Below are 24,261 nucleotides of genomic sequence, written 5' to 3'. Positions count from 1 at the left end.
TGCGGCCGACACTCAAAATACAATTGCGAATTACTTAAAATTTATAAAATGCCATGGCTGGCGGAACGAGAACATGCTAGTTGTCAAAGCATTTTTATATGCGTCAAAGCGTTTCTAAAAAGGTAATGTCCGTCTAACATTTCAAAACATGAGGTTTGTTTTATCATTCATAAAAAAAAGCAATAACATTCGTTTTATTTGGATTCTTTAGACTTCTGTTCTCATCTTGAGTATATTTTCTACAAGGTTTCGGTTGATCTTCGGCTTACTTTAGATATATCTTGTTGAACGCGGGAATCTTTCTGTTGAACTACGGAATCAATTCGATAGGACTTGTTGTGTATACTTTTCTGGATGTTGATGTTTCAATCCTCAGTCTGTGTGACACTCAAAATACATTCGCGAATTACTTAGGACTTCTATCTTGTCAAGGTTGACGGAACGAGAGTAGGCAGGCTCTATCAATTAAATAAAAGGTCCCTTTCAAATTTCTATACAGATTCCGAGTTCGACAAAAAGTTTGCAACATCCGATATGGTACACCTGGCCAAGTGGGCCTGTGGAATTTTAAAATAGGTTTGGAGATTTTATATGGCCTGTGTTGGGCCCCAAAGAAAATATATGGGAGTTGGAATTTTATGGTTCTTCTACTTATGTATATTTATGAAATCGCTGTAGTATAGGTCCATTGCATACTCATAAATATACAGCCAGAATAGTTTAAACTTTTACTACATTTTTATGTTAATAAGTCTTTTCCGCGCTATTCGAATTTTTTTCAATTAAAGGTGATGTGCGTCAAAGATTTCTTTTGCAGCTGAAAATGGCCTACAAATAAAACAAATGTTAAGAAGTACTGCCTTAAATATAAAATACTTCTGATCCATCCGACGAGATTCTATGTTCTCTTCACACATTAGACGCTGGGAGATTGCCTACTATGATAGGTTCTATCCGTTGACTGCTTGATTTTAGAATAATTTCTTGCTTCCCCAACAGTACCCACAGTAAAATATTCATTTTGTTGTCAAATTCCTCACCCAGGTTTCAGTTTTATAGATCTGGCACCATAACTGCTGTCTCTTGCTCTTTTACAATTCTTAGGACTGTTGTATTACGTCAATATTCCCAGTTACAGCACATCAACCATTTTAGAGGATTTATAAAAACGAAACCAAACAGTCTTTTATATCCTGCTCTCGTGCCCCTTGATCGTGTTCCTGGGTGATTTATGTCCCATCATTTATCGCATCTGGAACAAAAGATCTATCAATGTATAGCAACAGACGTAAGTCTAATTTATTTCTAGACAAATGGGTTTTATTCAGTCACGATGGTTTTTCATGGTCGAAGTCGCGTCATCGTGTTTCATCGTTAGATGGAAGACAGGACGTTTATTTTGCTACAGTTTCAACTGCCTTATATTTATATCTCGTCGCCTTCATGATATATTTGCCTATCTATATCTCGGTGAGACTGACTTTATTTTCGGTCTGCTCTCTCTGACTCCTGAAATAGATTCAACTCGTATCAATCTTCTCCCAAAATCTGTGACGTAGCGATTTCGCTGCCTGTTCTACTCGTCTCTCTAATTTTGTTATGACACGTTTTTATAAACAAACAACAAGTCTGTGCCAATAAATCCTAATCTAAAATAATGAGCTCCAATTTCAAATTTGATATATTGCCACAACTGCCAGTCCATCCACGGTCGGCCTATTATACGACAGGACAACTCTTCATCAATCGATTAACTCGCGAATGTTTTATTTATTTATTGATAATGAATACAAATAATAACGACATACAAATATCTGAGCGTGATGTTTTCAAGCTTATAAAAGATCATGATTCAAGTAAAGCAACTGTCCCCGATGGCATTCCAATTATAATGCTCAAAAAGCTTCCATCGATTTTAAATGCCATATTTACTAAGCTGTTTAAACGTTGCCTAAAGGAGAAATACTTCCCAACACCTTGAAAAACTTCATCAGTCTGTCCCATATTTAAAGCTACTGGAGATCGTCATCTACTTTTTAGTACAGACTAATAAGTCCCCTATGCGTCACGAGTAAGTTGATCGGATCCGCGATAAATAGAGAAGTGGTTAACCACATTAACAGAAATAACCTACGCAGTAACATGCAATATGGTTGCCGTTCGGCTCGATCTACAGCTGATGTGCTAACTGTAATTCCATAGGATATTAGTGAATCTCTCGATAGGGGCTCCGTTTCTAGAGCAATAGCTCTTGAGATATCCAACGCTTTTGATAGGGTATGGCATAAGGGTCTACTTCACAGGATTACAGCTATGGAATAGCTGGAAATGCCCTCTCAATTATTTAACCCTTTCTCTCGGATGAGCGTATAAGAGTAATCGTTGATGGCCTAACTCTCTTTTGGATCTTTTTCAATGCTCTCCCAAATCATAATCCTAGATTATTCCTAGACATTTATGCAAACGACACCACAATCTATGTCAATACTTCAAAGGCCGACGATGACCAAGATCTTTCTGATTCTCTTTCTTCTGATCTTGAGCAAGTGGTGCAATGGGGAAAAGGGTGGTTGGTTAATTTTGCTGCATCCAAAACAAGCTTTTTTCTTTTCATTATAATAGTTTTGGCCCCCGTCGTGACCCAATTGAAATGAATGGCTCCTGTCTTCAGGAAGCACTGTGTCTTGACAAGATTCTGGGACTGACTTCATTCCTGATCTGAAATAGAATACATACATCAAATCTGTTGCCAAGACCGCTGTAAAAATCGTTTGATTAGTCTACCACTCCACTAGTGCAATCCTCTATTTGCATAAGAGATAAGTACGTCTTAAAATGAAGTACTGCTGCTACATCTGGACAGGAGCTGTTTGGTGCGCCCTATCCTGCTTTGCTAAAGTTTAAAACCGGCCTCGAAACCTAGTAGGTGATGCCCTTTTCCCTGCATTTTTTTCATATGAAGAGACGTTGCGAGCCTGTCTCTGCTCTACCCTTAGTTTCATTGCAAGTGTTCTTCTCAGGTCTGATCTATCGTCCCCTTGCCAAATTTTCACAAAACACTCGACTAGTTACAACCACTATCAACAATTTTCCTCACTCTCTATCTGTGCGTAACTCTAAATGGATTCCATGAACAAAGCTTCTTTCCTTGAACTGCTTGACCGTGGACACTGTTCCACTGGCCTGCTTCCCATCCGATTACAATATGGTAGCTTTTAAGTCCAATGTAATCAAGTTTATATTGAGCCGTCCCCTTAAATAATCCAATCTACACCATCATCGATTACCACACTAACCCGTTGCATCCATTAACCCTTATCCTCGAATGACTTTCGGGCTATGATAAGTGGTGTAAAAAAAGCTTCACTTCGTCGATCTATCATGTTTTACTATGGAGTGTTTTCTTAATCTTTTTTATATGGAGAGTGAATGAACACATCTAACCTAAGCTTCCTGACGTATCGATCCAGTATTGCATCCATGTACTTGTTTTACGGGTACTTCAATGAAGAGTATTTCGATAAACTTACCTATTTCAACGAAAATTCTCCCGACTCACCCTAGCAACAAGGAAATCTCTGTAGGGTTCTTTATATTCTAGAAGATTTCTTTTTATCTCGTCCTATTAACTTCCTGTTCACTATTTTTTGGCCATACTAATACGTAGAAATATAAATGTAACGTAAACAAACATCTTCTACCCAAGTCACTATCCAGGTATCCTCTCAATCAATTTGACCCCTATTCCAGTCTCCTACTTATGCTTCGGAAATAGTGTTGGGACAATTACTCAGAACCGGAAATCAGAAAATTGGGAACATTTTAGGGTATCGGAATTGGTATCAGAATCGAAAACATTTGAGATTATTTTCCTATTCAAAAACCGATTTTTTGTAATTGTTTTCTTTAGGTTGTTTTTGTATGAAACTTAATTTTCGAGTGCTCGTACCAAATATAAATATTTATTGATTTTAAACTAGGAGGAAACGTAAAATCTATGGACCATTCTCCACTCACAAGTGTATTTGTGAAAATATCTAAACACATTACATGGCGTTTTATAGTAATCTGAAAACTAAAACAACACCATAGCTAAATGTGTAGAGATTAGAAATACCCGGAATCCGTAATTATATCGGAATCGGGAAAATATTGGAATCATCACTATTCAGTATTTTAGAACTCTTGCTACGTCACATGATCAAACTGAATAATAACCATACGGCATTTTTATCGTGCGATATGTCACTCATAAATAATAATTGCTAATATCACGTAAAAACAAGCATGTTATCACTAGGGCTATGACAACAAAATATTCGTATCACTTATTTGACCCTCGAGTATATATCCGACACAGTTAGACACAGTTAATTAACTGAGAACCACATCACTATATAACAGCATATAAGATATCAACGGATACTCACTCCAAAGTCAAAACAATGAAAAAATTATGACTTGGTTATCACACACGTATTCGGCCTCACACCTCACATTTATACAATGCACGAATGTAACTTTTCAACATTTTATAATGATGTGGGATAAGATGAAGATGGTAGTAACTTTAGTCAAAGTTGTAGTGTGATTTGCATTGATTTGCATCTCAAGGTCCTTCGCCCTCCCCCCCAAAAAAGACGATATAAAAAGACTAAAGATGGAATGCACGGCAATCGAGTGCTTGGAACCGAATTGAACAGGTCGAAATTTAGATTCTGGTACGAATGCTGACAAAGATCCGTTTTACTTTTAATTTCAAAAGTCAGTGTCCTCAACGATGCGGCCTAAACTAGAAGAGAATAGAGAACTAAAATAAACTAAATAAAAAAGGTCTTACATGAGGCATGAAAAAAATTGTAATCTTATGAAGATTTAAAAGTTTGTAGCGAACACATATTAAAATGCTTGCAACGAACACAGATGAAAATGTTTGCAACGAATACAGATTTAAATGTTTGCAACGAACACAGATTTAAATGTTTGCAACGAACAAAGATTTTAATGTTTGCAACGAACACAGAGTTAAATGTTTTCAACGAACATAGATTTAAATGTTTGCAACGAACACAGAGTTAAATGTTTGCAACGAACACATATTTAAATGTTTGCAACGAACACAGATTTAAATGTTTGCAACGAACACAGACTTAAATGTTTTCAACGAACACAGAGTTAAATGTTTGCAACGAACAAAGACTTAAATGTTTTCAACGAACACAGAGTTAAATGTTTTCAACGAACACAGATTTAAATGTTTGCAACGAACACAGAGTTAAATGTTTGCAACGAACACAGAGTTAAATGTTTGCAACGAACACAGAGTTAAATGTTTGCAACGAACAAAGACTTAAATTTTTTCAACAAACACAGAGTTAAATGTTTGCAACGAACACAGAGTGAAATGTTTGCAACGAACACAGAGTTAAATTTTTGCAACGAACACAGGGTTAAATGTTTGCAACGAACACAGATTTAAATGTTTGCAATGAACACATAGTTAAATATTTGAAACGAACAAAGACTTAAATGTTTTCAACAAACACAGAGTTAAATGCTTGTAGCGAACACAGATTTAAATGTTTATATCGAACACAGAGTTAAATGTTTGCAACGAAAACAGACTTAAATGTTTTCAACGAACACAGATTTAAATGTTTGTAGCGAACACAGATGAAAATGTTTGCAACGAACACAGAGTTAAATGTTTGCAACGAACAGAGATTTAAATATTTGCAACGAACACAAAGTTAAATGTTTACAACGAACACAGAGTTAAATGTTTTTTAGCGAACACAGATTTAAATATTTGCAACGAACACAGATTTAAATGTTTCTAGCGAACACAGAGTTATGTGTTTGCAACGAACGCAGATTTAAATGTTTCAACGAACACAGATTGAAATGTTTTCTTCGAACACAAATATAAATATTTGTAGCGAACACAGAGTTAAATGTTTGCAACGAACACAGAGTTAAATGTTTCAACGAACACAGATTTTAATGTTTGTAGCGAACACAGAGATAAAAACATATTGCATTTTTGTCGCTCGTCCATGTTTTGATAGATATTTCAATTCATATTTGTAAAATGATTTGTTCGTCTATTTGTCGTCGTTTCAAACCGAATCCACGCATTTATATATAAAAAAGAAATGTCTGTTTTTCTGTCAGCATGTCGGTCTGTCATACTTAGTTTTTAAAAAATCATTTTTAAATGCGCAGATTGGATGAACGCTTCTTAAAAGTATAAAGTTCCAAATATGTGCTGTACCTGGTTTTATGTAAAAAGAAGTAAAAGCATGGCAACAGCACTTCGTTAAAATCCAATAGTATCAATTTTTGTGCAATTTTAACAATAAGTATTTAATATTAATCTACATAATATTCTCCTTGTTCTTTCTTTATTAAATCCAAATATTACGTTTTGAAAAGCGCCAGATACATTTTTGTTAAGTTAAACTATTTCAAAAAGGCAAACTTCATTGAATTTGGCTCTAAAATGGTCAATCTGGCAAAGCTGGACAAGAATATTAGAGTGCCTTCCCTTTGATGTTACCTTATTTCCGAATATCATCATAACAACATATGGTCATTGTTGTAATTGCGTGAGAAAGAAACTTGTAGTAAGAGAAACATGCAGCGGTTCTTCGCCGAGGAAAAAATTTAGCGGAACGTTATATAAAAAGCAATATTCGAAACAAACAAGAAAAAAATAAGAACATTGTCTGCCAATAGGTGCTGGACTGAAGGAGTAAATGTGAGGTTGCCTCTTACAATGTGATTTTATTATTTGTATGGAACTATGTAGCACAATATAACTTTCTAAAGATTTATTAGTATGCTTGTTAATTTATTTTATTTTGGTCAGTTCTATTAAATTATCTTTGTGTGAAATTTGCAAAAGATTGGCTCAGTCGTCTCGGAATCTGTCATGAATGGAACTCACACACACAAAGTTATTTTTATATATTAATAGAGAAAGGGATGGAGATAGAGATTTAGAACCTGATGAACAAACGCAGCTTCTTGCAAAGATACGAAGGTGTATATAAAAGTGATTATTTTATAGATCGTGACACTCAACTGTGCGAATTATTTTTTGTTGAAGACGAAAAACGTATTATCTGCTGTAAATGTCTAGAAAAACGAGAATCGTTAACGAAAGAGGTTGAATAAAGAGACAATAGAATGTGTCATAGCCGAAATTAGAAATGAAATTGGCATCGTTTGGACACATTCTGGTCTCATTTCGATGAATTCCTACAGTCATTAAACATTCGAAACGCCGATAAGAACTTGGCTATCGCACAGTTGATAAGGTGTAATTTTGTTATTAATGAATGTGGTCTACACCTTTATAAGTTGGGATGATAGATGGTTTCTTTTTTAGTTAGGTACGATTGAAAGAAATTAGAAAACTGTAGACTCCACGATTTCTTAGGCAGAAATAAGATGTTTTAGTAATCATAAACCACGTGACATGATGATTCTGCTATTTTGCTTTTTTTATTAGCTTCACATAATTATTTTTAGCACTATTCAATTTCCCTTGTGTTGCGTTTTAATACAGGACACAACGTCTCTCTATTTAAAATAGAAAATTTCTCCAGGGAGTACGTTCCGATGACACATTTGCTGATGGCGACTCATTTCCTGGACTGCAAAATTGGAAGAAATCCAATAAAAAAAATACCTACAATGGAAATAAACAAGGTCGTTTACCGAGGTCATTTAATAAAACAAGAAATAGAGTAGATGGCTGTTTTCTGGTTTACGGCATGCTAACCGTCATCGACTCATGTTGTGCCGAAACGGTCAATGATTTTGTTGAGGTGCTCACCTTACGGATAATAATGAGCTACTATGCTTACGTGTTAGCACTATTCAACACCCGAAGAATATGCTCTCGGCATTATGCACAAGTTATAGATATTTGGCAGTCATATAGTCATGTAACTTTTTTATGTTGAAATAGTTTTGATATGATGGGAGGGTATGATTACCGAAAGTTGTAAGGTTCTATGTATACACAGGCGAAAGGAACTGACAAATGAAATGGAGCAAGATTCTGCTATCAACCAATCAGAAACCAGAATTGTCCCATAAAAATATTGATCTTTACCATTCCAGCGCATAATTTTTTCGTGTCAACGTGAGAAAGATCTTTTGCTCTTTGCCTGTAAAATTATAAAGTTCAGGACCTGTACAGAACAGCTACAACCTGAAAATTCTTCATCTCCATGGCTTGTAATGAATTTCTACCCATTGAAAACTCTTCTGAAATTAAACATGGCTTTCATCGAAAACTTTATTTGTTGCATTTGTCCTTTGTTTTCAATGTATTTCGTTTCACTAAATACTGAGTCAGGTCTTTCTTCTGGAACACAACAGTTTCGCATACAATTAGTTTGTAAATCAATTCGTCTTGTATACTCTGCAAACAAATAGTTTGGAAAGGATAGTTACTATTTAACACATAGATGGATTCCTGGTGGATACTGCCATTGGAAGGTCAGAGGGGAGCTCAGGGTAATGGTAACTAAGAGGTAACTCTAAACGCTCTAAAATTTCAAATTAGGGTCAGCTCAGTTCGAGGTTAGTTACAGTTGTTACTACAGTTGGCAGAATAAAGAAAGCTGGAAACTACCGAGAAACAGACAATTCTCTGATTACTAATTATGTACTACAAATTGAGATATGACAAATGTACTACAAGGCAGGAGTAATCTGAAATTTGATGTCAAAATCTCAAAATAAACAACCGAATTTAAATGGTTAGTTTAAAACTCCTCCTTAGAAAAATTAATTTAATTGAAAAGAAAACTTCAGTAAAATTGTAAATTTATGTCTGTGAATCGAAACTATCATTAAATAATCACGCCACTACAAAAATACTTCTCGATTTTACTTTCGGGGATAAGCATTATTATAAGTGGAATGAAATGAACATTAAAATACTCAGAATGTCTCAGATAATAAAATAATATCATTTTGTCCTCTTAAACTTCAGTAATTATAGAAAAATAACCAAACTCTTCCTATGCACATCTTTAATACTTATAGCATCCCCTATAATGTGTTTCACAAAGCATGTTATTAATTTTATCCGACTAACCTGATCCTCTCGAATACGTAACCACAAAGAAGTAGAAGAGACTTTCACTTTCCTGTAATTAAGTCCACAAAATTCACGGTCACCACATGCATTCGCCTAGTGGTATAAGTTTATTAGATCACTGTTAATAATATTACTTTTTGCATATTAAATTAAATATTTAAAATTAAACTAAAAACGAACCTTTGTTTTCATTTACATTATGTCTAGGTTCTGGAATATTAGCAGGGAATAATAGAATATCGGAATGCTTCCTTTTTATCAGTGCAGTTTATGCATTCATAATACATAGAATCGCATTTCAGAACACCGAATGGAATTAGGAAATAACTCCAGTCGCATCCAAAATGTTGTCTTAACATGACACTTATCTACATTGTACCTATTTACTATGCCTCCCCACGGGACAGAGTTAGACACCAGGGGCGTTTTTTAACGTGGAGAAAAGGTACAAAGATAAAAATTGTCTCAATCGTGAAGGATTTCTCCTCCACTGAAAGAGAACGAGAAAATGAAGTGCAGCATCTGAAGAACAGATACTACACTTTGATCTTGACCAAAAGGCCAAGTAAAGTCACTTTTGAAAATCACGTATCAAGATTTTTTTCTGTTTCTTTTTTTTTTAACTTACTTTTCAGAAAGAAATCTTTAGGAACATGGTGGTAAGTAGATACGGAATGACTCGACGCTCTTTTTGTTTTTGAATTCTAGCGACTATAGTCCGTTGGACAAAAGAACAAAACAAAAAACAGTTCTTTTAACCAATTAACAGCAATTGCGAAGATACCCCTTGAATACGTTGAGGGAAGAGAGACGGACTAATATATATAGTTCTTCTGATGAGTTAATGGCAAAAATAGATTCAATGATTGATATAATAATTAAGAATGATTTTCTGTTACGAAACAGATACTATTATGAATTCTAAATGTCAACTGAATTAAAGGAATAAATTGTAAGGTGGTCAACATCATGAAATTTGGAATATTGGAATATAGATTTTTGTTATTTACTCATTATATGTTCTTATTGAACTTATTGAAGTTATTAAATAAATATATATATATATATATATATATATATATATATATATATATATATATACTATTTATTATTTTATTTATTAAATGACTTACTGACTGGATGGTTTTCTAACGAATGATAAAAAATATTTTTTGTATAGTTTTAAAGGTTAAAAACTTCAAATATATATATATATATATATATATATATATATATATACTAGCATTTCTGCTCGGCGTTGCCCGGGTGTTTGGATGTGTATATTCAGCCAAAAAAAAAAGTGGTAGTAGGAAGGTAGGCTCGAACCCGTACCGCGAAGGAGGAAAAGAACGAGAAAAAAACGTGACGTCTTTTCTGTTAGGACCACCGGCAAACCGGAAGTGACGTAGGTTTAAATTAAAGCTAGACAATCGAAACGAGGGATGACTTTCGAAAATATCGGCCAAAAAAGCGACCCCTCCCTGTAGTAAAGTGCCCAGTTGAGGGTAAAATAATAAATGTTTTTAGACAATTTTTCAGTATTTGTCGTCTGAACGGCCGTGCTTCAAAACGATACTGATCCTGTGAAAATCCGTCGCCTCAGTCGAAAGCTTTAGGCAGACATGCAAACATATATACAATGATTCATATATTGATAGCTCAAATTTTCGACCCAAACTGATTAAAAAGCTTGCCCTATCTCTGAATACCCTTTATGTAAAATTTCAAATGTTTAGACCAGAAATTGTTTGAGTAATTTTGTAGAGATCGCAGAGGTCAATTTTTTTTAAACTTTGACCCATATTATGACCCCGTAACATTTATTGTTTTGTGGCTCACATCCAGTTATTAAGTTAGATCCATGTCCAAAGAACCTATATCTAAAATTTCAAGTTTTTAGACCCAAAATTTGCGGAGGAGTTTGGTAGAGTTCTCAAAGGTCAAATCGTTGAACTTTGGCCCCTTAACAGCCAAATTTCTGGCCGAAAACCGATCATAAAGATTTTCCCAAATCTCAGTATCCTGCATATCAAATTTCGAGTATATAGACTTTAAATTGAGAGAGTTATTGCGTAGTGAAATGTATACAGTCATAGACACACAGATACACAGACACGTTCATTTATATATATATATATATATATATATATATAGAGAGAGAGAGAGAGAGAGCGAGAAAGAGAGAGAGAGAGAGATATAAAGAAAATGAATAATGAATAATTCTACGGAAATGTGTGTGTGCGTGTGTGTGTGTGTGTGTGTGTGTGTGTGTGTGTGTGTGTGTGTGTGTGTGTGTGTGTGTGTGTGTAAATAGTGTCATCACACGCGGTAGTCGACTGCGACAACCGTCAAGTCAACTGAACAATAAACGAAAACCGAACGCTTCTATCTACTCAACTACATACGAACAATTCCGTCGATACAACCCGGCATGGTCCCGAATAACTCCGTCGACACGACCCGACCCGACACGATGCGAAAATTCCCTCGGTACGACCCAACACACTACCAAAAAAATCTTGCCAGTTACCGAGTGCGATCTTTTAATGATAACTTCGTCTTATAACACACCTGTCAGGGAGGCCTGTCATTGCCCGGGATTGAATAAGGATCAACAAATGTCTCCCTCATACTTTTATTGCTATTGAAATCAATAAAATCAATTGCTCTAGTTAGGAACCCAACAGTGTACTAGGAGATTATTTTCAATTATCTTGAAAGTAAGTCATTAGACAAGACCACATAGATTTGATATGTGAACATAGTTGATTCGATGAATTCTGAAAAATGGAGAATGTGTTTTGGTAATATCAGAAAATATCTTACCCCTGGACAAGGGAAAAGTGACGTCGAGCATATTAAAAGATATGAGAAAATTCAGAAAATTAATTTGATCCTATATTTAGCTCCATCTCACGGCGGAGTGACGTGATATTGGTCGGAGGCTAGGGTCGAAGACAGCGCAATCCAGACGAAGTGCACTCTTGCTAGCAAACAGTAACTGGTTAGCTCAATCGGTATTCTTCATTGGGCCCCTGCGAGGTTTAGTAATAAACTAACTTCTATGACACAATCGTTTGTCGGAGATAGTTACTTGTTTTGTTCGAGTCGTGGAGACGGCAACCAGTTCCCCGGGTATTAGACATGATCAAACTATAGGCACATCATTTTACATCAAGGAGTCGATATGGCGTCGGATAGAATTGACTGGCAGATCGGATCATCGTTACACACAGCATTTCCATCATTAGCATTAACTGGCGGAGAATGCTTCTCCGTTGTTTAAATTGAACACTTCACAAAATAGAGAACAAGACATATATATATATATATATATATATATATATATATATATATATATATATATATATATAAGTGAACGTGTTTGTGTGTCTGTGTACATTTTCCTACACAATAACTCTGTCAATTTTCAGTCTAAAGACTCGAAATTTGATATACAGGGTACTGAGATTTGGGAAAATCTTTGTGATCGGTTTTCGGCCAGAAATTTGGCTGTTAAGGGGTCAAAGTTCAACGCTTTGACCTTTGAGAATTCTATCAAACTCATCCGACAATTTTGGATTTCGATATAGATTCCTTGGCCATGGATCTAACTTAGTAACTTGATTTGAGCTCCAAACAATAAATGTTAAGGTATCATAATAGGGGGCTGAAATGCTAGTATTTTATAAAATAAAAATCCAAGCTTTGATTATTTAAAACAATACGCTTTAATTCTCTTCTCTTTCTTCAATGAAAGAAGGAGAAGGGAAGTGAAATAAAAAGAGAAAAAGAGAGAGAAAGAAAATACATAACAATTGAACATCGATTTATATTCGATTGTCAGCAAGAAAGCGTGACGTCTACCACCACTCTGCACTCGTTTACGAAAACACATGTCAATCATCCAAAAGCTGACAGCGTCAACCTTTAAAACTATGCACTCTCTGAGTTTATGTTTGCATTCTCCCACGAGGAAAGTACATATCTGTTAAAAGGACTTCAAATGTGAGAAGCTGGGTCTCCCCCGGAAGGGTTTCTCACCCATTGTGCCATAACCCATTCTCTATTGCACAGGGCCGAGCCATAGAGAAATGTGACCCTTTTTTTTTAAATCATTCACATCTAAAAAAATAAATAAATAAAGCACTGTGCTTAAAACGTTTTATTTGTTACGTTAATATTTTATATATAACAAAAGTTTACATAGGAACGAAATCCAAGTGGTATTTCCTGAACGGTAAAAATATAATTTAATAACAAAATTGAAATATCAGCTTTCTATTCGCCTATCAGCTGAAAATGACAGAAAACTTTAAAAACCTGTCTACAGCGAAAATATTTATTTTCACTATTTCCATCGCTAAATTCCCTAGAAAGCACACACATTAACACATTATGTCGTACTTCATTTTACCATTCAAGTTTTACTCAAATTCCACAGGGAACCAACAACTCGATTAATGTCGTTCAGGGTTAATTAGGAAAATAAAACGTGTGATTTGCTTTATATGTGTCATCGCAACTCTTTAAATGGCTTTGTCTACCCATCTTAGGCCTTGCTTTAACTCAAAATAGCATTTGTATCGGTAACCGCGCAGATTTAATGGACACGTCTTAGTTTCGATACGTTGTGGCATCTTCTGGAGATGCATTATAACATGAGGAAATTTACATAACTCGGCTTCACACACTATAATCAAATAAATCCTTCAGCCAATCACCTGCAGATTATCTGATATGCCATGAAACGATATTCGGCAAATACTAATCATGAAACAATTACGCAGAAAACATCTTTAGAGCATATGTCTTAAACTAATACCAAAACCTTTCCAACATCAAACTACACAAAAAAACACTAAAACTTAACTATAGCTGCATGGAAAATATCATACGGATAATATTTTAAAGTATTAAATATATATAACTCATGTGTAATTGTAAAACCAAATATAAAAGCAAACACGAGTATGCTTTAACCTGAAAAAATCAATGCAAGAACTAATAAGTGACAAGAAATGCTTTGATAACAAATATGCGAATATAGTGCAACGGTGTTCAACGGTGTTCGGGCATATATGGCACCTCAAAATTTTAACGAAAAGATGCAAAAAAACTAAAATAGATAATCAGGAAAATGGAACCAGTTTTTAGCAACAATAAAAGTCCAACTCGCATTTCACAGGGAAGCAACACGTTAATTTATGTCGTCCAACGTTAATTAGGAAGATAAAACGTATGATTTTCTTTATGTGCGTCATCGCAGCTCCATGGGAGGCGTTGGATATCTATCATTCAGTCACGTTTAAGTTTGACAGAATTTTTATCGCTAAACGTGCAAATTGAATGGACGCCTCTTATTTTAGATGCGTCCAGGGATTTCAGACTATGTTTTCTTAATATCTCAAAAGGAACGTAACGCAACTCCGCTTCGACACCACTACCAACGCCACCACCACACTCCATTGAAACAAATGAAAGCGGCAATTATGTTTCTGGATGTTTATTCGTATTATAAATCTATTTATATATCTATAAAAGTGAAAATGTTTGTTTGTCTGTGTGTGTGCCTGCCTGTGTACATTTCCCTACACAATAACTGTCCATTTTCAATCTACAGACTCGAAATTTGATATACAGGGTATTGAGATTTGGAAAATCTTTGCAATCCGTTTTCGGCCAAAAATTTGGCTGTTAAGGGGTCAAAGTCCAAGAACTCTTTAAAAGTAAATAGCCATCTCTTTCCCCATTTACCACGCGCTCAAGATCAGAGGAGAAGGAATCAGAGAGAACTTGGTCGTTTACAGTCTTTGCTGTGCTATCATAGATGGTGGTGACGTAAGCATAAATGTCTACGAATGATGTAAGGATGTGATTTCTAAGATCATTGATGTAGATTAGGAAGAGAGTTATCCTAAGATAGAATGTGGAGTGAGCGCGACTCAGAATTTAAAATGAGTTTGTGCTGCAGTTCCTTGCACATGGCGGATTTTAAGGATATGGTTAGTTATAGAAGATGTGTATGTATTGGTAAGACCGTCCGTGGTTCAGTATGTACCACTTTCGATTTTGCTGGATACGTGCTGTTGGACATTCCCATTCAATCTTAACATCATTCGACTCACGTAACTGGCATATAACGCAATGCATCTTTATTTTAATTATGTACATTTTCCATTGTCTTTTCCCTTTTTAATCCTGAAATAGCTCGATTCAGCTTTGGAAAAGCAAGGCGAAACCGGTCAGCTTTGTTCGTCTTCATTTTCTCTTGATGTAGCCATTAGTCCTGTGAGCAACTAAGCGACTTTCTCTTTGTTGTCTATTCCTATTCTTCTCCTTTCCCATTTTTTTCATTTTTTCTAAAACGTCTAAATTATGAACAATAAAAGTCCTCTCTTCTTTATTGTAATATTCAAATTATGTATCCACTAAAATCATTATATATATATATATATATATATATGACGTAATACACATGAGGGAGCAATTTGCCCCTTATAGGGGAGCTTAAGATCCCCCCAGCGGCCTGAGGAGGGCCGAATAACTATGCTAAGATAGCTTTTGACCGATCCCGGGTAATGGCAGGTGCCCCGGGGATTTAGGGTGGATAAATATAGATATATATTTTAATTCATTGTAAAAATAGATATATTTGCTTTTTGGTGGGACAACCTGAAATATTTTGTTATTTGAAAAAACTCAACAACAGGAAATGTGAAGATGTTAGAAGGACATATTGTACTGGCTGAATGATGGGTGGTGACCTTAGAGTCATGTGATTTTAATATTGAATTGAATCTCAGATCGCGGTTGAATCGCACACTTGCAGTTTGGGGTTTAGCGTGATTTGATACGCTCGAAAATTAGTCAGATTACTTTTGGATTTCGGGGAGTACAGAACGTGTGGAGACCGCCGTTTCCTGAAGACGCGACCTCTCTTCCACCTGTCTGACGCTGTCTATGAAGAGAGATTGAAACTTTGAAAAACTTACTAAGAATTGACGATATTTGTAAAAACATTGTACATAAGTTTGTGAATTAATTCTGGAGAATTCTGTCTGCAGCTTCGATATTCGCTTTCAGCATACAGAATTCAATGTAACAACACTCAGGGAAAGACCAGACGATACGAGCCGAGTTTCCAGACAAAAACGAGTCCTAGCCTAGCCTCACCAGAGTCGGGTTACAATATATATATATATATATATATATGTATATATATATATATATATATATATATATATATATATATATATGTATATATATATATATATAAAGCTGAATGTCTATGTGTGTGTGTCTGGTCACGAATAGGCTCCTATATGGTTGACTAATTTAAAAAAACTGATTACATATAATGATAGAAGATGTATCGAGACACAGGAATGGGTATGTTTCATCCTGCAGAACGGTGGTTCATTATAATTGTGGGGTGTGCGTTCGCGCGTGGTCCACAAATTATGGAAATAAAAAAAATTTAAATTAAAAAAAACGTTTACAAGTGTTTTTGATACAGATGTACATAAGAATACTTTGATAAGTAGGTTTTAACTTAAATAGGGAGAGCATAATAACATTGTGGAGTCTGCGTTCGCGCCTGACCTCCATAGAATGGAAATAGGCACAAACTTTAATAAAGACTTTTCATATCTATCTGCGTAAGTATACTTTGATAATTATGTTTCAGTTTGGAGAAATATGGTATAATAAAATTATGGGGTGTTCGTTCGCACCTGACCTCCATAGAATGGAAATATGTCACAAAGTTTAACAAGGTTTTTTAATATAGATCCAGGGAATATTGTGATAAGAGTTTCAGTGTGAACAGGTATGGTATAATAAATTATGGGGTTCATCTATTTTATTTTTACTTTCATCATATTTTGCTTTGGTTTGTAAACCCCCAAATTCAACCCAAATTTACAGCCCTTCCTTTTCATAACCTATCATACTTTCATAAACCAGAGTCTATTTTCTGTAGGCTGTTTTTGAACCTAGTCAAAAACGGGTACTTTTGCTAGTATATATATATATATATATATATATATATATATATATATATATTATTTTTAAAACAGTATTTGTTTTTAAAAACAGCAAGCAGTTTCTTAATCATTATCACAGTAGGTAACATTCATAACTTCTTTACCATTTATAGAAATGTTATACTTTCTAATATACCAAAAAAAATTTTTTTAAATATTGCAATAATTCGGTATTAATCAAAAGCAAAAAATACATTATTTTATCCCATGACTATTACGTTTAAGCTTGTTTAAAAGACTTAAAGGGAGGTGACGGTAGTTTAGTGGTTAACGACATTGCCTGATGACCTTGCTATTCCAAGTTCGAATTCAGTTTGTTCCACAAAAATCACTTTCACTTAGGATGTTGGCAACCTTCCCGTTGTCCCTCCCGTAATTCCCGATGTTTTTCTAGAAAGAATCCTGATTAGAAAAATATCAGGGAAACCAATACCAACAAAAGAATCTTCGGATTCATATGATGGTCATCATTATCATGGTGATGAAGAGTGGGAATAAACTAACGATCAACTATTACCTATATTCCAATGCCAACAATAGAATTTTCTATTAGATAGATATGATGATACTGATAAACAGTCTTAAAGGTGATCGATGAAAATATTTACGTCTTTTACCATCACTTTACAAATAGCATTTTTATCAGTTGATCCCTTACAATTATTTAATAGTATTTGATCTGACACTGAAGGCTGAAAACATAACTCAATCCCAATATAATATGATTAAATAACAAAACAATTATGTAACTATAGTTCTTCATGAGTATAAAAGTCATGTTTAGTCAGAAATATCCATTTGAGGAAAGTTTATGCAAACTCGTGTCTTTGTAGAGAATGTTCAGTAAATAATTAAACATAAGGGCTAAAAATGTATAGGTCTGTATATTTGTTAATGTGGATATGCGTGTGTGTGGATTACAGTAGTGTTTCACTATGTATGCATGACCTAAATTTATTCTATTAATCTGATAGAGTAGCAATTTGCTTTTGTTCACCTGACCTCTTGTTAGTACGTATGAATATGCACGTAATAACATGTTATAAGGTTTCTTTTGTTTTCACCACCGCGACTAAAGTCGCGAGTTAGATGAACGTATGTTCTGCACTTCTTCCGATGTTTTCCGGCCCAGAGCTTGGTATTTACTGCCTTCTAAAGGCCGAAGATGGGAAAGAATCTTCTATTTGTTTTATGATTTTTTTTTCATTTTCCTATTTATTGAAATGTTCCGTGTCGGATTGTTACATATTCATTGAAAGAGAGAGAGAGAGTATATAAACGAACCAGAGAAGAAAGAGCATGGCTCTTGAAGTTAGTCGCTTATTGGCCTTCGATCAAATCGTATCTCTTATCATAATAACTAGTCTGTAAACGCATAAGATAGAAAAACTGAAACAATAAATACACAAATCATTCGTTGATATCTATGCTGATGACACAACCATCTATGGCAACACATCTGAGGCCGTAAATAACAAAGTTCTCTCTAATTCTCTCTCCTCTGATCTTGAGCGCATGGTACAGTGGGAGAAGATGTGGCTGTTATTTTTAATGCATCTAAAACAAAACTCCTATCTTTACATCATCGACGCTCTGATCCCAATCTGGCATCAATTGAAATGCATGGTTCTCGTCTTGGAGAGGCTCCATGTTTTGACAAGCTTCTGGGTTTGACTTTTATCCCTGATCTGAAATGGAACATGTACATTAAGTCTGTTGCGCAGGTTGCTGGGAAAGTGGTAGGATCCTTCTATCGCTCCAGAAGATATCTCACTAGTGATGCAATTCTCTATCTATATAAAAGCCAAGTACGTCCAAGGATGGAGTACTGCTGCCACATCTGGGCAGGAGCTGCTAAAAACACTCTATCCTGGCTTAGTGGGAGATGCCCTTTTCTCTTCCCTGCAACCTCTCTCATACAGAAGAGACGTTGCGAAGCTGTTTTTGTTTAATCGTTATTTCCATGGCAAGTGCTCGACCGAGCTCCAATCTCTGATACCCCTCGCCAATCTTTCGCAAAAAACACCCGTCTAGCTGAAACCACTGTCATTAATTTCCCCCACTCCTTATCTGTGCCTAAATCAAAACGTAGATTCCATGAGCAAAGCTTCTTACTTAGAAGTGCACGCCTGTGGACCTCTGTTCCGTTTGCCTGTTTCCCACCTGACTACAACTTGGAGTTCTTCAAATCCAACATTAACAAATTCATAACAAAACGCCCCCTTAAGTAAGACACTCTATCAAATCTCCAATACTAATGATTACTACTATACTATCCCATTGATTACTGTACACGCGATAACCCTTATCCCCGTGCTAGTTTTCCAAGTACTTCAACAAAATGAACTCTGATGAACTTTTGGAAGTGAACAGAAAAAGGAAATTAAATTTGTGAGAAAAAGTAACGAATTTAAACGAGTAAGAAATTTTATATCAAATGAGTTGGATATATGTATTACAAGAATGTGTTATTAAACCCTTTTGCACAAAAACAAGTATAATTATTTAATATATGTGTGTGTGTCTGTCTGTCTGTCTGTCTATTTTCATATATTCAAACTCTATCATCTCCGAAACTAAAAGTCACAGAGCGATGCTATGGACCGCAAATGAATTATTGGGTTTTGAATATTTATCTTAATTTATTTTTCATTATCAATTTTAATCAGTTCATGTGCGTGTCACGTTGGTACAGTGGTAACGTCATCAGCTTTGGTTTCGATTCTAGTCGATGGCATCCAAATACCTTTGTTTTAATTTTTTAAATCACAACCCTATAATAATATATACGAAATATTGACAAATTATAATATAATATTTAAGCGTATTTTACGACCGGGCAAAGCCGGGCTCCCCCACCCCCGCTAGTCATAAATAGTTGCTTATTTAGGGCTCTAATATATTGTAATGGCAATCACTTGTGGTGCCAGTTAAACAGTTTACCAACACAAGAACTATGAAACAAAAATAAAACCTTCACCTAAAAGTAAGTTGGTTGTCTCATAGCATAGAGGTGAATTTAAACTTCAACTTTGCCAGTCGTTTAATGTTGTCGCAGTAAATTGATAAAAACTAAATATATGATTTGTTCGAAAACTGATAAACTGTTTTTTTTTTTTTCTAAGGTAAAGTGCGTTTTCCCCCACTTAATCCCATTAGCAGCAAAATTCAACATTCATAACAAAAAGTCGGTTTTTCACCTTTCATATTCATCTGTCAGTAGCTAGAAGGATTAATAATGACTTAGGCTAGAGCGTTAAGCGTTCTGGTTTCGATTCTAACTGATGGTAACCACATCATATCCTTTTATAACTTTTGAAATCATTACTATATACTGGATAATAATCAATAGAGAAATGGCTTTATAATAATAAATAAAGAAATCTGCATGAATTAAAAGACTACATTTATGCGTATTATACAACTGGACAACAACAGCTACCACACACACACACACGTATATATATATATATATATATATATATATATATATATATATATAAAGAGAGAAAATGAAGGTATAAAAACTATATTGCAATATATATGAATTTATTCATTTATTTAATAAGGGTATACATCAATTAGGGGTATTGGGTAAGTGAGAACTGTTTATAACTTGGTATTTCTAAGCCTAATGTTTCTCATGAGAAGATTAATTGTATTCTCTTCCTTTAATTCAACCATTTATATACGCACACACACACACACACACATACACACACACATATATATATATATATATATATATATGAAAGTGACTTTGAGTGTATGTGTATATGTGACTTTGAGTGTGTGTGTGTGTATACGTATATGAGTTTCTTCCTTTTCTAAGTACATTTTTCCAACCTTTCTTTATATATTTAATTGTTAGAGTGAACCAACTTTTTTAACATGCAGCATAGGTTAACACGTTAGCGAAGGTTATTGCGTTTATTTTTTAGCAAACATTTAAAACAGAAACAAAGTTTTCCGCATGTGATAAAGAAATTACTTGATTTCCTCCGATAGCAAAGTTAGACAAAAGGTCAGTTTTTAATGTAGTGAAAAGCTCGCTGCCTCCAAAAAGATGCATTCAGAATTCGGGCAATGTTTTTTTTTTAATTCTCAATTTTACAGGATTTCTGTTTCAGAAAAGAGAAAGTATATTATCAAAACATATACTATACTTTAACGTTAATTTTATTCGGGAAAGTAAAAACTAATACAAATAAAACGAAAATAAAATATATTGTAAAATTGGCAAATATTTAAATCGTAATTATTTTCATTTTAGAAATATTCGAAGCAGACAAAAATAGACTTGATTTTGAATGATGGTGGGTAGTAAAAGTGCTGCCCAATTTAATGTAAAGTAACACCTTTATTTCCCAGTTTTTTACCATTTTAGGATTCAAGAATGTTAAGCATTTTTTTGTTTCCTATGGGAGATAAATTCTGCATGTTTTACTTTTTAAGGTGAATTTGTGTGGTTTTATAATATTGCGAGTTAGACTTAGGATTAGACATACATTAAAGATTAATTATCTATCCCAAAAGTTAAAAATGTCCTAGAAATGTGGGATCATTTTAATAAACATTTATATGAAAAAATTATCCCCCACTTTAAATTCGAAAATATTTTCTCGTAATATTTACACGGAATCACCTAAAAAAGCAGAATCTCATTTTTGAAGGGGGTGGCTAAGGGACTTTATCTGTTTTTAAATATGGATACAATTTTTATTTTTAATTGACAAACTCCTTAATGGTTTCCCTTTGTATTTATTCTCAACGATTTTCATCTTGTCTGTTTACTCTATTTATACGTTTGCGTGAATATCCATTTCAGAATGGTTCTATAATCATCCTATCTCCCCTTCGGAATGGTTAAAATCTAACAAGTAATCCACGTATAAATGTGGTGCCTGGGTTTTGATGATTTCAGTTTTAATGTTTATTTTGCACATATTTATTTTTCTAATATTTGAGGATTTATTCGGCAATATTATTTAATATTTAAGTACGCCATTTATAATATATTTGAATTTAATTTTACTTATATTAAAGACTGTTTGATTTCATAATTTGTTTCTGGTAACACAAAATATACCCTCTCCGCAAAATAAATAAAAATAGCTGATAAAATTTAAAAACCTTCTGGAGAGCCAACCGCTTCAAAATAATTCCAAAATATATAGTGTGAAAACACGGAATATTTTGTATATTCATAATGTTTTTATGTAGAATAGGTGCTTAAAATATAAGGTTTTTCTTTCTTGAGGACTTTTTTTTCGAATTAGCTTTTTTTTTTTAAATTTCCGGTGGCAAAGTATAAAAAAATCTAGCGATTTTCTGGGAATTTCTTTTTCCTGATCTAGCGTTTTTTTTTTTTTTAATCTCAGTTGGCAACACTGGAAATAATAAAATCTCAGCAACGCATTTTTGAAAATAGAAAAATTCCGATCTTAAAAAACTCTTCCTCTCTAATACACAAGAAGAATTTTACATGGGAATATTTAACGTTACACCGGCAAAGTGAAAAATAAAATCTCAGCAAATAATTTCGTTGATTGAGATTGTCAGACTGACTTCCTCATCTTGGTTGTTTTTGTCACAACGTTTCGGCCGTTTTGCCCTCCGGCCTTCATCAGGTGTTTTTTTTTGTATCGCACTGGGGAACCGTTTGTTAGGAGTCTCGAACCCAACCCTTCATTATTAATACGGTGGTACCGTATTCGGACTCCACAAAAAAAAAACACCTGATGAAGGCCGGAGGGCAAAACGGCCGAAACGTTGTGACAAAAACAACTAAGATAAGGAAGTCAGTCCCGACAATCTTAATCAAGGAAAACACCTCATCTCAAAAATACACCTCATCTCAAAAATACAGACAATTACTAAATAATTTCGTCTTAAAAATCAGATTTATTGTCATCTGGCAGTAAAACTCAGTGATATAGCATGCAATTACAGATAGAATGATCCCGTGTTTAAGCCTCTTTGTGCCTCACTATTTTATTTTAATTATTTCTTATTCATGAATTCACTTAACGATAACAGAAGAAATACCATTTAAAATCACCGTAAACATTTCTTCGTTTACATATTTCAAAACCAAACATTCATCAAAATTGACTTTTCCAATGCATGAAATGTCTGCTTGGGGCGACTGCAGCCTTCCTTGAATCTATGGGATTTGTTGGGAAAACACTCATGACCTGACCACTGTGTTCTCCAGACCTTAACTCAATTGAATACCTCTCGCCAATATTAAAAAGAGGAGTTTATTAAGGAGGAGAGCAATTTACTTCAGAAGATACCTTGTATGCCATGTATATGAAAAGGAGTTATGGCTCTAGCAACATCAACTGATGTTGCTAGAGCCATAACTCCTTTTCATATCAAACAATTGACTTCCTCGGGGGGCAAAAGGTTGTTTCAAGTTATTTTTAAAAAATGGTGGATATGTCGAATAAGTAATTAATTTATATTAGTCTTATGCCTAGTATATGCTTTTGTTTATTATTCTTTGACAGATAAATATATTAAAAAGTAAAGTTCGTAAAATAAGACATTGTATTTTTGCCCTAAAACAAAATTTTAAGAGACCTGTTATAAAGCGATGGACAGTGGAAATTCCTCGATAAAGAATAAAATGTCATAACTTCGTGAATATCGCATGAATTTGAATAAATATTTTGGAAATAAGTAACCTTAAAGCGGTCGTTTGGTGATATAAATTTAATTTCGTTTGACGTATATTTAGTAAAATATTGATATCTTATTGATCTGCAATAAAGCGATTGACACAGTATATATATATATATATATATATATATATATATATATATATATATATATATATATATATATATATGTATATATATATATATTAAGGGGAATAGAACAACAGTCTAAGGAGCAGAGTTTATTTTATTATAATGTATTAGTAAATGCGTTAATACAATTAAAAGAAAACGGTGCCTGTTGTAATGGAGATATATAATAAGCTCGATGGGCATAGATATCCTAGAGCGATTTTAATATTGTGTAAAATGATTGATAATCTATATAATTATAAAACTTAAATGACCTTGTAACGATGTATGTAAC

This window comes from Euprymna scolopes, chromosome 5 (assembly GCF_053919585.1).
Source record: "Euprymna scolopes isolate OS-2025 chromosome 5, ASM5391958v1, whole genome shotgun sequence".
Taxonomy (NCBI): Eukaryota; Metazoa; Mollusca; class Cephalopoda; order Sepiida; family Sepiolidae; genus Euprymna; species Euprymna scolopes.
Note: the sequence above shows the minus strand (reverse complement) of the source record.